This window comes from Aulonocara sp. 'chitande type north' Nkhata Bay, linkage group LG2 (assembly GCF_057382095.1).
Source record: "Aulonocara sp. 'chitande type north' Nkhata Bay isolate Kocher_YH1m ecotype deep benthic linkage group LG2, A_spYH_male_GT1.1, whole genome shotgun sequence".
Lineage (NCBI taxonomy): Eukaryota > Metazoa > Chordata > Actinopteri > Cichliformes > Cichlidae > Aulonocara > Aulonocara sp. 'chitande type north' Nkhata Bay.
The window spans coordinates 4,818,777-4,834,942 of NC_141345.1; the positions used below are offsets into that span (position 1 = coordinate 4,818,777).

At 41.7% G+C, this 16,166-nt stretch overlaps 2 protein-coding genes across 5 annotated transcripts in view; one reads left to right on the forward strand and one right to left on the reverse strand.

Annotated features, from left to right (window-relative positions):
• macrod1 (mono-ADP ribosylhydrolase 1) overlaps positions 1-16,166 on the forward strand; it is a 149,845-nt gene that overhangs the window by 40,204 nt on the left and 93,475 nt on the right. The window lies entirely within an intron of this gene.
• flrt1b (fibronectin leucine rich transmembrane protein 1b) overlaps positions 1-16,166 on the reverse strand; it is a 40,421-nt gene that overhangs the window by 5,934 nt on the left and 18,321 nt on the right. For all 3 annotated transcript variants that reach the window (XM_086303642.1, XM_086303637.1, XM_086303627.1), the window contains exon 2: positions 2,295-3,377. The gene's annotated coding sequence lies outside the window, so the exon portion shown is untranslated. The remainder of the gene's footprint in view (positions 1-2,294; positions 3,378-16,166) is intronic.

A 16,166-nucleotide genomic window follows, 5' to 3' on the forward strand; every position in this document is an offset into this window, starting at 1 on the left:
AAAATTGGACAGTGACATTTGAAGGAAGGGAAAATAAGTGAAGAGGAGTTTTTTTTTTCTTCCACAGAGATTAACTGAAATGGAGTGAGTGACATGAAACTAAAATGGAGGCGAGATCGGGGAGGAGGAAACCAGATTAATTGCCCACAGTCCAGTTGATGGCTCAGAGAGTAGCAGAACTACTAAACTTGTTGTTATTGCCCTATATCTACCCCTAATAAATATATATGATAAAACTGAAGAGAATATAGAAGAAAAGCAGAGAAATTTAGGTTTCATATTGTATACTCAGAAACACAATTTATCTATCAGAGGTCGTGACCAAAACACACACTGAGAAATTTGCTCACACAAATAAACAAATGTACTGAGCACAAAGCATTCACATACAGAAGTCTCAGTACAAGCTGACATGTATAATGCATGGTTTCACTCAGTTGTTATTGTTCGTGAAATTTCTATAAATTATTCAGGAAAGTGGTCCTGAAATTCCCAGAAATGTTTTAGTGAGATGTTTTACAGAGAAGCATTTTTCTGCAACATTAATAGGTTCCTTGGTCGATGTTTTATGATTTGTCTCCTTGCAAATCCTTGACACCAACATCAATAACATGAATTTACAATTCAGATAAAATGATCTCCGTACGTGCACATTCACGGCTCACTATATTTAGAATATGAAAAATATACAGTGGTGAAAGTTGTGGAAATTGCATTGTGGCGTCCTCGTGTTTGAATCCTTTCTTTTAAGTAGCCCGAGGCTGGAAAATGTGCCCTGATGTGAAATGCCTGACATGATTTGACAGCACATTTGATAAACAAATCCTCTAAAGGCAAGTTTTTTTCCCCCCCCTTTCTCCGCCCCTTCTGCACATGCATGTTTGTGCGTGTGTGTTTGTATGTGAACTCTGTGCTACATGTAAAATTGCCCCTTGGCTGCAGTCAAAATCCATGCAAAGCAAACGAGAGATGGCAACAATAGTTGAGAGGCAAGGAGGGAGGGGTGGAGGCGAGGAGACAGATGGACAGTAGGACAGTCAGGAGGAGGAGGAGAGAGGGGGAAATGAGTTCCTGGCAGTGAAGACTGAAGTCACTATCAGCTGGAAAAAGAATAATGGCTCCAAATATTGGTTTGGTGTCATTTTTTTCTATTCTGTGAGATGGATGTAAAAATAGCCGCATTTGTGTACCTGTACATGCTTGTGTGTGTGCCTCTGTTGCATGTGTGCGTTTGTGTATGAGAGAAAGATCTGTATCAACAACAACTAGCTCCTGTCTCAGCTCGACACCGGCAGCATTTGATATGTCAGGGTGAAAAAGAGTGTGTGCCACCTAATTCGACGTGGACCCAGACTTGATTTTTCTCTTTTCTTAATAGTATTTTTAGCTCGAATCTGACTATTTCTTTCCCCGGCATGTGAGAGACAGAAAAAGAAAGAAAGAGGTACACATACACACAAGAGGGGCTGTCAAGGTATGAGCTGAGACCATACTGGGATGCTCTATGAATATCAACTAGCATATGTTTCAGTGCCACACTATCCCTGCTTCCCTTTCATAAACATCCTCTTGGCACAAGCTGGCATGTGTGTTTCTTGCCCACATGCCAAGGTTTCCCATCGACATGTTCTTTTAATGATCCTGATTTTTCTCTCGTCTCTCTCCCCTCCCTCGTCCATCCTCTCGCTCTCTCTCTCTCTCGCTGCATCTTTATCACGCCGTGTACCTCTCCAATCCGCCCACCTCCCCTTGATAATCTTTCATTATATCTACTTTCAGGTTTGTTTACAGAAGTGTCCGTGCAGTCATCCTCCTCCTCTCCTCCCCTGTTTCTATCTCTCTAATCCTCTTTTATCGTTTCCTCTTCAGTCGTCCGTTGATTCCTGCACACTGAGATTGGATCAATCGGCTCTCCGCTTCCTCTCCTGTCCTCTCCTCCACTGCAACTTAGTTTCTGTTTTTCATTTAGATGCACCTCTCCCCCAAATCTCTTCCTCCTCCACCACTCCCGTCTCTTTCTTACTCCCTCGGCATTCTTGCCTCGGCATTCCCTTTCCGCTCCCTTGTGTTTTTTTTGTTTTTGACCCCCCACTTCCCACAAACATTTTAATCATGTTCTGAAGTAAAGGAGCACAGAGCTGGTGTGTGTTTTCTAGTGTCTTCCTTCCTATCCTGTAGCTCAAAGCAAGATGTAAGTGTAGTGTTCCTCACTGTGATGAATGAAGTGTACGTGCGTGCGTGTGTGTGTGAAAGGTCTGATCGACCCAGGATGTGATTGCCAAGGGCTTGCTCACCTGTTCAGTGTCTGTGCCTTTCACGCCCGCCGCAGCCTTGTTTTTCTCTATCAAGGATTTGTGGAGGGGAGTATTAGTGTTTATATGGGTTATTGAGGATGTTGCTGTGGATCTCTGCGTGTTAGCACAATTTCAGTCTCCTTCGAATCGTTCAGAAGTGTAGCCTCTTTCCTTCGGGCCGTTGAATCTTCCTCAGCTTGGGTGAATGATGATAGGGATGATGATAGCCTGTACTCCAGGGCTCCACAAGTAGCAACACCAGCATGGCTCAAAGCCGTCTCGGCATCCACATTTGTGTCTTCTTTGTGTGTGTGTGTGTGTGTGTGTGTGTGTCCTGCTGTCAAATTCTCTCTCTCTTGGTAAGGGGCTTTTAGGCCTGCCAACTCAAGTCATCTTCAGCAAGTGTCCAGAGGCCTAATTCTGAAACAGCCACCCCCCCCACACTCAAATGCTACAGTTGGGCAGACAGTCAGAAGATGGTTGTGGGCTCAAGGGTCCTTCTTCGAAGTCAAAAGCGACCCTGGTTACTCATGCAGGCAGTGGGTCATGCAAAAATAGTACTGTACCGAGCGGCACTTGCTTCAAATAGACAGGTAGTGGTTTTAATAGATGATCGGCGTGAGGAAAATGAGAATAAGTACGCTTTTCACAGCTCGGAAAAATCCAACAAAGTGTCCTTGATCTGTTATTAGAGCTGTACTATAACAATTATTACAACATGCACTTCACGGTTCAGTGATAGTAATGAGCACTTTTTAAGGCAGTGATGGACAGGCTGGCCTCAGTAAGAGTGCCGACTGTATGAGCAGGATTCAAGGGAAAAGCTCCTTTCTCCTTCTCCCTCAGTTTCAAGCACTCTCTCCTCTGTTAAATGTTTGATCACTTCCTTCTCAGTTCACACAGATCATCTTCAGCAAAGCCAGATGACAGCATGTATTGTATACCGTCCGCTTTAAGGAGTGCTGTGATGGGCTGGCTCAGTGTGAAGAGTTGGTGGAAATGGACAGCCTTTGTATCCTGAAGGTAGACTTCACTGGTGTCGACTTCAGCAGGACAGCTGGCTGAGTGTTAGTGAGCGCCGACCTGAAAAGAGACAGCAGGCAAGAGTAGTATTAGAGGCTTCATTTGGAGATGCATTTGAGCAACGAGGTAAAATCTGTCTGATACAATGGGCCATTTGTAACACATCAGACGTGAAAAGAGAGTGCACAACAAGGAGGATTAAAGGTCACTGATTCAGTTCACGACACTCTTTACAAATTTTGGATTACTGTATGATGCTAATGGAACCAGAGACATTATAATAGAGAGCCAGAGAGACGTGGCACAGATTTTGATGGAAGATCGCTTCAAAAGATGGATGGATGGACAGTGCTGTCTACAAGCCTTTTGTTTCAAAATGTAACATGCAAATGCATGCGCAACAAATGTAGCTGCATAAATACAGCTTAATCAAAATAAGTGAGCCGCGTGATAATGATGATGGTGACACTTGTAGAAGTTATGCTAAAATATTTCAAGATGTGCCAAGAATTAAGACTGAGTCTTCTGAAGTAACGTGTCTTAGAAGCTGCATAAAATACATTATGTCATTGGCTTTGGGGCCAAGCGAGTCACTTTAAGTCATTCGTGTATCTACATTTTAACGAAAGCCTCTTAAGTTTGAGTCGGCTTGTAGTTTTTACTCTTATTTTAAGCGATGTTAAAAGCTTCATTTTCTTAACCACTGGAGCTTGTCACAGCTGTTTTTGGGTGAGAGGTGGGGTAATAACCACTCTATCACAGGACACAGAGAGACAGAAAACCATTCACACTTAGACATATGGCCAGTTTAAAATCACCAACCTTAAACTAATTTAAAGAAATGGATTCTGGTTAATAAAGGGGAATTGTTCTCATAAATCTGTTGTGGTAATGATCATAGAGTTTATTATATTTCCACAAAAAGAATATTTTAAATATTGGCTTAATGCTTAATGTGCCGTAAATGAAACATCTTCTAATATATCTTCATTTGTTACACCTGTTTTGTGTAAATGATGCCACCATGTGCTGTTGAGTCTTAATGTTGGCACAATACAGAATCCTAAAAGGTACAGGCTAAATAATTATCCCCATCTGAATGGTTATACCTCTTAAAATTAAGTACCTCGTGAAAATACTTCCTGAAGGTCACCACTGCATATGCACAGCACTGTGCTCCCAGTAGACACAAACCTCCCATTAAGGTAACTCCATATTTTATATCTGTGTTTTTTTTGTGTTTTTCTCTTCAGACAAATCTTTTGAGCTTTTATTAACCATCACACACTAAGTGCCTGTATCTTATGTGCAGAATCAAACCCCCAGTGAACACTGGTTTTAGAGATATAAGGTTTTCATCAGGCATACTGAGTGTACAGAGACAAATTCATCAAGGCCATTAACTGCTCTGCTGCTCACATTCGCCTCTTCACTTCATCCCAAAGTAAGTAGACTACATCGCCAACTGGGAAATTATTATCCAGTTTGCTTAAACACAAATAGAGACAAACAAAGGCGTCCTCATTTTCATTTTCAAAGGACACGCGCTGCAGCTGAGAAGAACTTGGTCAACAGGCTTATGTCTGTACTCCTGTACATCCTCGAGGGCTGTTAAAAGCTGTGCACTCAGGGCGATGGTGTACAGGTTTTTGTTTCCCATGTGATGTAACTGGTTCCACAGATGGAAACTGGATGTGCAGTTCAGTGAGGTGTTTGGCGAGATAAATGATCCTTTTTATAGGACGTCTTCAGATTGATATCCAGTTGATGCCTAGTAAACTTATTCATATGTGCAGACTGTGGCTAACTCGCATAATGAAAATCAAGCGACGTGGGGCAGAATGATAAAGAGGCAGTGTTTTTGCCAAATGTGTCGACTTTGTTATTGGCATTAAGGAGAAATGAGATAATGGTCTAAGCAAGGACTTGGTGCGGCACTCATTGTTATTCAGTTCATTTGTAATTTGTTAAGGTCTAACAGTTTGCATTTTTGGACTTTAAAGTAGCTACAAAAATAAACACTAATTGGATGTCATCAGTCACGTATTAACAGCAGATGTCACCTTTAATAACGTGAACTGTCATTTTAAAGCTAGTCGCTTTACTTAGCTATAATTTCTGAGCCAACTACTCTTAGACTCTGCACTAATCTTTGCATACTGCAGGCAAAACGTCTGCCTGCACTGGACAAGAAGTGACTATTGAGCATCAGCAGCATCTCCACAGCTCACTGCCATTGGTCATTAGACATCAATATGTGAAGCTCTATCTGTGTGATGTCAAGGCTGTCCTTAAAACTTTTTTTGATGGAAGCAAGCCTAACTAGTGGGAGTGTGATGGGAGGACAGCAGACATAAGGAGCATCTATCAGAGCAAGGAGCTTGGAGGCAAAGTACATGCTAGTCATTTGGCAGAGTATGAAAACGGCTGTTTGTCAGAGTTTTGAGGAAGATTAGAGAAAGTTTCACCAAGGTAATGACTTTTGTTAGTCATAACTGCTTGAGAACATTAGGGAAATTGCAGCACTTTTCAAAGGAAATCCGTCTAAAAATAACCTTGTAGAAAGATGTTACACAAAACACGAATGGACACACTTTGACATGGAGTCACAATGATAAAGAAGTTCAAGGTTTTCGTTTATTTCCTCTTTCATGTGGTTTCATTCCTCTGATGTAAACATTTTCTAGAAATGCACTAATTAGTGGTAGAATATAAAAGTATGATAGAAAAGAGAGGTCAGCTGTTTCACTGTTAAGTCATTGAATGATATGAGGTGGGATCAGACCTTCAATATCAGGCAATGAAAATGGAAAAATGAAAACTACTCTTCGAGTGATAGTGAAGGTTGAAAAGGTCTGATGAAAACAAGTAAGCGAACGTCAAATAACAAGTTCTACCTTACTGAAATAACCATCATGTTTCAAAAGGGACTGCGTTTTCTTTGAAGGCGAAGGTGTCTAGTGTCAGGTTTGCATATCGCTTTTCTTCTTGGTCTGCAACCACTCTCCAATCAGTTGATGAATGCACATTTTTCTGTTGTTGATGGCGGTTATCATGGGGTCACTGACTGGTGACCCTGGAGACTAGGATTTGGCAGTAGATTTTAGAATGACTGCCAGCAACTACTTGCAACTATTCTGGGAGCATTTGTTTTTCCCTAGCAACCGGTAGTTGCCAGGTGGTCTACAACTAGTCTCTGGATGAAACACGCCTTAGCTGATTAGTCAAAAAGTTAATTTAAAACAAGGTGGGGGTTATAGCTTGCAAAGGGGGAACAATTATTATCTTTTCTTATTCTTAACTGATAGCAGATTTTGAGTTTAGGACCATTTGTTGGATAAAACACTTCAAACCATATCTGATATGCTCATTTCCAGTTCCATATTTTCATTCTGGGACTCTACTGAGAGGTCAAGAAAGCCCAAATTATCTTGTGCTAAGCTGTGGTGCAGCTTACATTCTTTCCCTTTTAGCTATTTTTCTTCTAACTAGCTACCCCTTGTACACCAGAAGTTTGTAGGTTAAGTGGGTGGCGCTGTGTTAATATAGGTTTTAGGTTGCAGTTTACTAAATTTACAATTACGCTTTATTTCATCAGCTTTTCGCCTGTAGAAAGGTTATATATAGAAAGCAAACTGATGTCTGCTATCGTAATATTATTTCTTCTAATGTTATGTCATCCTCTTTACATAACATGTCACACTGTCACTGAAACAAAGAAGCAGTTAAAAAGAAAGCAGTAATCCATATCGTGTGCTGAGGTCAAAAACATTTCTGACTGACCCTTCACTCCATGTTTTTTCTGTTGTACTCGATTTTTTTTTTTGTCTTTTTGCATAACAGAGACCGGAGAGAACATCTCGTTCCTCAGGGGGACAGAAGTCACTCAGCTCTTGTGAGCCAGTCTACAACAACTGTGTAGCCTACAGGCAGGCAACAGTATGTGACTTTCACTGTGGCATCTGTGCTGTTCAGACGCTCTCACTCCTCTTTCCTTTGTGTAGTAATAAGCAGATATTAGTGTTTTATTTTTCTTTGTTTGGTGCAGAGGCTTATAAAGAAGGCTAGAGATAATAAAACTGCATAAACCAATAAGTGTGATTCTGTACAGATACTGCATCCACATCTGAGCTCAGAGCGACTGAAGACTACAACAAAACAAATCTTTTTACGTTGTGGATACTTTTATGTTAAAGTAAAGTGTACAGATGAACAGTAAAATGATTCGTGTGACTACAGATGTACAGATGGTGGTAACATATGTGCATGAATACAGCCAGAGCATTCGCATGTGCATTGTTAGTGGTCACCTTGTACGATTTGCGGTTGGAAGCTATAACGAGTGGTACTACAGCTGTTTTTGCTGGCATATTCATTTGTACTGACATGAGGTTCGCAAAGAGGAAATGGTGACATTGAGGCTAAGTAGCATGATCAAAAAAAAACAACAACAACCTCAAAACCTTTTCCAAATCCTCCTCCAGATGACCTTCTAGCTGCACTGTCACAAATCTGACACACTGTAGTGGGGGTGGCAGGAAATTGACGATATCAAATCTCCATTTCCATCCACCCTTTGCTCCATCAGGCTAATCAGAATAATTGGGAAAATGGAAAGCAAAGAAAAGTGACAGCTGTGATACTTGGCAGTTTGCTCGCTCTGTGCGCCGGAGTGAGCTAGGACAGAGGAAGTGAGGAAGTAGGAGTTAGGGATTAATAGTTGCGGGCCTGGGGACCAAAGTCTGAGTACTTTGTAATCATGTGGCTGTCTAACCCCAGTGTTAGCGAGGTTGATGAGCATGTGTCCCTGCTGACACACACTCTCTCCATATCCACTCTGCTGAATATTAATATGGAAAAGAGAATTCCTCTGAGCCCCATTGTCAGACGGCCTATTGTTCTCTGCTGGCCTCCGCCTGGGCGCGCGTGTATGTGTGTGTTTTAGTATTAATGCGTAACTTGGTGTCTACATTGTGTGCTTATGCATATTAAGGCCATGTATTCATTGCAAGCGTGCGCTGGCTGCAGCAGAGCAGCCGTTAAAGCGGCAGTTGGGGAGATGAGGGGTGTGTTTGCGGCCCGCCATGGCCAATAAAGACAACTGGCCTGAGAACACTTGGACTAGCCATCAGGGCCCAACACTGGCAATTATTTCACCTAGAGGCGCTATCAGTAAAATGAACACTCTCATTAAAACCGTGTCCACATGTGTGTGCATTTAAATGCGTGTGCGCACACCCAAGTCAATTTAGAGACACGGCAAATATATGGCAACACAACTGCTCGTCTTTCAATCAAAGGGTAATGTGCTGTTTATGATGTTTTGACTGCGGTTGTGTGCTTGCGCACATGAGTATTTACATACTGAGTTCTCTCGGCGTGCCCATGTGAGCACACGCGTGAGCGTGTACGTCTGTGTTAGCTGTGTGTATGCATCTGTATGGATTTATGTGTGTGAGTGTGTGACTGTTTAACTACCCCACACACGTAACCTCCCCATCTCTGCCTCCCCGTTTCTCATTTACTGAGCCAGCGCCAGTGAGAAGGAGTGTGGGGAAACGAGAAAACAAGTGATAGGAGGGGGAGGAGAATGAGAGATGGTGAAATAGAGGCGGAGAGGGAGGTGAGGAGGGTATAGGTTTATACAGGGAAAAAAAAAATGAAGTGAGGCTGGAGTAAAAGGGAGAAAGAGAGCAGGGACGGCAGAGAAGAGGGGAAGATAGAGAAGCAGGAAGATGGGGGAAAGAGAAAGAGGCAGAGGAGGAGGCAGCAGATTTATGAAGCCATTGGAATGTAATTTGGAGGCAGAAATTACTGTCAGCCTGTGCAAGGTTTAAAGTCAGTGAAGCCTGAATCCAGGCCCTGCCTCTGTGTGTGTGTTTGTGTGGCAAGTATCAGACAAATGGATAGCAAATGTGATGCAGAGTAATACCACAGAAGCTCCGCAGTTACTTGTCATACACAATGAATGCAGCGTGTAAGTGTTTATGCACACGCACGTTTTTTACAACTACTCCATGCATGAGTGACATGACTGTATGGCATCAGAACACAACCCAGCATTCATATTTAACAGCTCATATTTCATCGATGCTTGAAGACACAGATACACCCCCGCACGCAAACGCGCACACACACTTGCACAAACACAGGCGCTGAATTCTTGTCGGGCTCCGAAGGCCATGACTCCGGCAGAATCAGTCGAGGGTGTCGACGTGGACAGAACGAAGGCTGGAGGGAGCTGAGCGGGAAAGAAAAAGACAGAGAGCGTGTCAAGGATAGACAGAGAGAAAGGTAGAGGTGGGAAATGAAAAAGATGGAGGGGAGAGAGAGGGAGAGACTCTAAGAGGAGCTAAAAAGAAGAGCGAGAGGGATGTGACTAGCTTTCTAACGCAGCAACACACAGCTTCCATTTAGCATGAGAGGGAGGGGCGGAGAGGGAGAGAGATGAGGGAAGCGACAAAGCAGGAATAATCAGCAAACATCTAAAGGGAGGGAAAGGCTCAATACAGTATATTTTTTCTGATCTGGCGTTACTTTGACAGTTGGTTGTAATGCACACACTTGGGGTTGGCTCTATTTTTGCTGCTAATTTCTACACCGACTTCTCATCGATTAGTTGCAGTGAGCACAAAGGGCAAGCAGTTGAGGCTGGAGTTATTTTTGAAATATTATCCTTTTGACAACACTTTCCTTAAAAAAGAAAAGAAAACCAATACAGTGTTGGTCTGCCCCTCAATGCTTCCTGACCTCCTTAAACTGCCTGCGGCTCTCAGCCCAAAGCCCATTTGTTTGTACTGAAGAAGAACATCTTTAAAACTGCAAATAATTAGTGCATTTGCTGAGGATTACATGGCAATGTATGCGCTTCTATTGAGGGAAAGCACTCTTTATTTTAAAAAGCGTTACCTCCAATAGTATTGTATTTGTAATAATGAGGATCGTTTATTGACATTGGAATGATTCCAATCTACCTCCTCCTTCTCCCAAATTCATCTAAAAAAATAAATTTAGAAATAAAAGAAAAAAGCCTCCCCTGGTAATATTGGAAGTCCATTACTGGCTTGATGCAAAGCTTGGTGGGCATCCCTAGTCTGAATAGATGAAATGTGGACTTGCATTGCCTAATGCTGCAGTCACACTTGGGGAAAATAGTGGTTAGAGACCACAACATGACAGAAATGATTGTGACCGTGTACAATGAACTTAAAATCTCTGAGTCAGTCTCCAGTCTGAGATCGAATGGGGTCACAAACAATTACGTGGAATCTGTTTGTGATAATATGGTGATTAGCTGTTATTAATACAGCAAATATGGCAAATCTGTTGCCGTCAGTGTTGCAAATGTGTTATTGTCAGATATTAAATTTCATATTAACTACCGGAAATTCAGAAATTGCTCCACAAATAGTGACCTAGCTGCTGCAGGACGACGGTTTAGCTGCAAAATTAACTAGGCGCTCAGTAACCTTCCTTTTATGCAGGAATACAACCAGAATACAACTAGCTGGCAACCCACTGAGTCGAGCCTCCTGTAGATATGTGTGGCAGATACTTTCATTGAACTCGGATTGACTGCAATGTACTGGATCAGTTCAGTTCAATGTATTTATTTGAAAGGGAAAATGCAGTTTAACGTAATTCCAGAACAGAGCACATAAAACTGCTGTGCTGCACATCGAATTTAAGTCTGCTACTAATTTCCAGCACTTGTCCCTTGTTGGGCTTTTACATTAGTAATGCACAAGCAATATTTACAACTTTCAGTTAGATAAAACCATAATAAACATGTAGAGATGGTGATGGTCTGTCTGAGAGTCTAAGTTGGACTGTGATTGTTTAGCGACCTGTGCAAACACCTTGTGATCAAAAGTGGCTGCCGCAGCGATTTGCAATTGGTTTCCGACAGCAAAGAAAATCTGACGCAGTCACCCGACAATTACAGATTTTCCTCTAAAGGCAGGAAGTTACCATCCTCTCTTTTACTTTAGTGAGACTGAGTCACAGACTGGAGCTTTTTAGGACATTTTCCAGATATGAGGTACAAAATGTAACTAAAATTCAGAAGGTTCAGCAATAACATGAAATTGACTTGTTTCATTCACTCAGAAATGGAACAAAATGTTTGTACAGAGATCCAAGTGCAGTAGTTTAGCGCTGTGATACAAGAGTTTATGCGTGACAATAATGAAAATCTCAATTTTATTGCTTACATATTTGATTTCTCTTGTGTAACAAAACTTATATTTTCTTTGTTTCTTCTTCTGTTGTTGCAAAATGAAATCGGTGAAATGTCAGTCTTTCTTTGTGCTGCTTTTTGTTTTGGCCATTTCAAGCTGAGGACTGAATCCCTCACTGCACAACTGCAGGAATGTGAAGCAGTGCTCTGAAAATTCCAACACGTTTGTTGTTGCACACATGGAGAAGGGGAAAAAATGTCACACTTCTGATAAATGTCAAGACAAATGTGTTTAACACAGTGACTGGGTAAGATCAGCTTCTTAAAGCAGATCAGTGCTTGGGTGGTTTACGCACCACCCAGCTGCTCCCCTAAAATGGATGCCTCTGAAACACACAGACACACAAAGTTCTCCAGATCTTTTCCACACTTTCTGAAACGAACGTCGACACCGTCACCCTCTCAGTCTCTCTTCTTGCTCTTTTGGCCTGTGGACTGACTTTCTCGCTGACACACAAACGCATCAGCTCTCTATTCTTTTCTCCTCGTTGCCAGTGATAACGAAAGCAGCACCATTATGCACTGTGACAACACTACCTCCCACTTACTCTTCAAGGCAGTTCATACCACAGTACAAACTCTGTTTCTGTCTCCGCCTGCTTCCCTCCATCTCTCTCCTCTCACTCAGAATAGTGTTGAGGTCAATTAGCTCTGAATTTGCTTATACACTTGGCTGACTGCTTCAGGATGCTGGAAGGTGTTAAGGAGCATCTGTAGATTATTTAAAAGGTTTTCAAACAGTTTTTTTTCTCTGACATTCATCCCCTTTAACACCTTCTCCTACTGTTTGCTATTTACATGTTTCTACATTTTTTTTTGGTCTCTCCCTTTCTTTCTTTATCTTAGATTTTCTCTCTTTGTTAAGTAAAACTAAACTTTTTGCATTATTACTTTATTACAACAGATGGGTAAAGTTATTGTTATGTAAATGAAGCAGTTTTCTGCTAAAGTTTCAACACCTCTAGATTAACTTTGAAAAAAACAAACAAAAACCCCCAGATTTAAGTTGATCTATCTTTGTTTTTTATTTACAGACGATAAATTGAGTGTGATCTTTGAGTTATCGTGGTTTAGTAGTGATGCAAATGGATAACTTGCCATTTGTAGGAGTTTCATAAATGATGAAAACTCCACCGATCAATCACGATCGTCACATTGTTATCGCCACAGGCCAAAGATGGAAAAGCCACCAGCATCATTAAGGGGACAAATTATGCTGGCTGTCTGGACTGGTCCAACCTCAGTCGTGTGTGGCTGTGCTGAGCGGGGGCTATCCCCTCACGCCTGAGAGGATATGTGGCCGAAATGGTGCGTTATTTCCAGTTTATCCTTCAGAATATACTTTGGACAGAAATTTACAAGGCAAGATAATAAACGTTGGATCTTTGCATAACTGCTTGACTGTCTTGGTGTATGCCTTGGTGGTGTATACGTTTTGTATGCCCCATCACATTTGTTGATACTAATTAAAGTTGAAATTTAGCCATTTAAAAAAAAAAGTATTTAAGTTATCTTAAAACACCATATGTAAGGTACAACATACACTAACATATTTTTTTCTCCAGCGTCACTGGAAGATGAGGATCTTACTGGCTCAGAAACAAAAGCCACCTTAATTACTTAACATTTATATAAATATATGCTAGCTTAATCTATAATAATATAGCATTTAATGTATCAGTAGTTTTTTTTTTATTGTATTGATCCTTTAAATCTCAAAAATGATCCAATAACTAAAGCTTTAAGGGAGTAAATGCTGCTGACCCGTGCATGCTGCAGGTAACCCTGTTGTCTGCCTTCAACAAAGGTAAAAAAAAAAAAAAAAGTTTGTGGCAAACTGGATAAATGATATTTATTTCAGGGTTAGGGTTAGGGGTTAGGGTTGTGCTGTCACTGGGTTTGGGAGCAGGTGGAATAGACTGAATTTTCTTCACAATTTAAAAAAAAAAAAACTCAGTAGGTGTTTTCGTGCACTTTTATTAGCACTTTAATGTGAAAATACTGAGTGGAAATAGAAAATACTCATCAATGAGGCTTCAGTTCGCCTCACCAGTGAACACGATTAATGGAAACATCATTAACGGCCCTAACAGACCAGCAACTTGCCCAACAGATTTTTTTTTTTTTTTCCCCCCCTGACAGATTTAAAATTTCAAAGACCGACAATGATGTTATTGACAACAAAATTTAAGAGGTTTAAGTTTTTTTTAAAAAATCTTAACAATAGTCTGTACACATAATTAATCTCGTATCGATTTAAGGGCTATAAATCTAAACTAATCTGGCAACGTATCGCCTGAGTAGCCGAGTATTGTTTACTCACAACTTAACTTAATTACATTTTTAGTTCATTATTTTACTTCACTTTTGTTTATGAATCAGCTATCAATTATAGCTACATGTCTGCAATTCTTACATAGAGGAAATGTTGTGTAATTTTTTTTAATAAAGCCAGCAGCATCCATCTGCCAAGTGTCCGTGATATTGGCGAGGTGAGTTGTCTGCACTGAGTCCAGGGGGTACTAAAGGGCCACAGCTACCCTGGTGTCTCTAAAGAAGTGTCTGCTGTTGTTGCAGTAGACGTGGGAGCTGTCATACTTGTGAAAATAAAGCTAATAATTTTGTTGGGGTGATTTTGTTAGTACAATAAAGGAACTACATCCGAATTTCATTATAGGATCTTTGGTTGCATTATGATTAGTGAAATAAATCTCATTCTATCAGCATTGATGTCTTTAATATGGGTCAGCCCTACCTTTCATGTGCAGGTCTATTCATTTCAGGCCAGGTTATTGATGGTTTATTAGGTGGGATGTTAGTAAAGCGTGAAAATCGAAGACAAACTTTCTAAATTCAATCCTTTGCCGTCTGTGTCTGTCTGTGTGTGGTTAAAATGTTTCTTGCTGTGCATTCTTTCCTTCCCTGTACGACTCCTCCTCTGCTTCTTCTGAGCAAAAAGGACAAAACTCCAGCGGTGATAAGCTACTGAGAGGCAAGCAGTGCAAATGGGAAATTTCAATAGATGGGTCCCAAAACCTTCTGTTGAGAGGGAGAGAAAAGATGAAAAAAAAGGAATGAAAGGAAGAGGATAAAGAGGAAAGATGGAAGAGGGGGAGCGTCGATGGAGGCGGACAGGGAGACAAAGTGAACTATAGAGTTTTCGCCCTGAAGGAAGCCGGTATCCAAAGAGAGAATGAACGGCAGAGGAGGCAGTAAACAAGACTTTGAGAGAGAGCGCTGCTGAAGAGGGGAAAAGAAGAAGAAGAAGAAGAGGAGGAGGAGAAGTTGGGTCGCGATGGACTAGAGAGTCTAGGAGGGGAGCTGCAAAGGGACGACAGCAGTGGAGATGAGAGACGTGAAGAAGATTGGTTAACACACACACGCACAAAAACACACACACAAACTCTCACACGACACCCAGAGTGAAGGTGTTTTGCATAAATATGGTGCGAATAATGAAAACGCTGGCGGGTTCATTTTAAACACAGCAGCTAATAATTAAAGCAGCCAGACCTCACACTATGGGGCTACAAAGACAGCACACAGATTTTTATGCATAAGCGGTAAATAAACTGTATTATCTCTCTAGGGGCTCTCTGAGGGCTGCGGCCTTGGGTCCTTGCAATATATTCACATCGCTGTGAGCTTGAGCCCAGCTAATTCACCCACCCGCTCTACCTCCAATTAGGGTTAGACAGATACGCAGCCTTAATGATGAGTTTTCTTATTCCCTGACTGAAGTTGCTCCTATCCCCAAAGTCCTAGCCTTTCAATTAAAATTTGATCATTTTTAACAGCAAAGTGAAAACTCAGATTTCAAATGATTCACAGGACAGAAGCCTTCCATAACTGTAATTAGACGGCGATACACAGAAAAGCCAGTGAAAACCTCACAGATGAAGGCTTTTAGGTGGGTTGGCAGCTCCTTAAGAAAGGGTGAGGCAGGTTTCATTGCAGGTTTTTACAGACTGACACCCTTGAAGCTATGAGTAACATCCTCCCACGCCATGTTGGAGTGATTTCTCTGCTCAGCCATCTGCAATAAAGCAAAAATATTCCTAAAAACATATTTAGACCGAGGCCTCCGTCACGTCGGCAGTGGACGATGCGACCTGGCTGGTGCCTGAATGAAACATAAACAGCTTTAATACCGGCCTGTTACGCTGGCCTAACACTGTTCTCTATCAGCACAGGAGGAATGCATCAAATTTATACGCTCAGAGAAACTGCACACCCATCTGCCTGCAGTATAATGTGCCAGGAGATGCTATGATATACCCCGACTCTCAGCAAAACACAAAATGCAGCCCTGCATACACACACATCGTCTTGTGACAGTACGTGGATAAATTGTGCCATTAAATATGATTGAGGGGTTTTCCGTCTCTCTCTCAATCTCTTCCTGTCTGTGTCTCGCTCAAAATGAGGCATGCACAGGAAACACCTACAGATGGGTAATTTAAGGGCCGCACACCCTCTCACACACTCCACCAGAAGGCACTCTTAGATAGGTCACTATTACTCTCGCTAGATTGAACTTGGCACTTATGCCTTTGGAGGAGAATCCCCGGAGTCGTGTGTGTGTGTGTGTGTGTGTGTGTGTGTCGGAC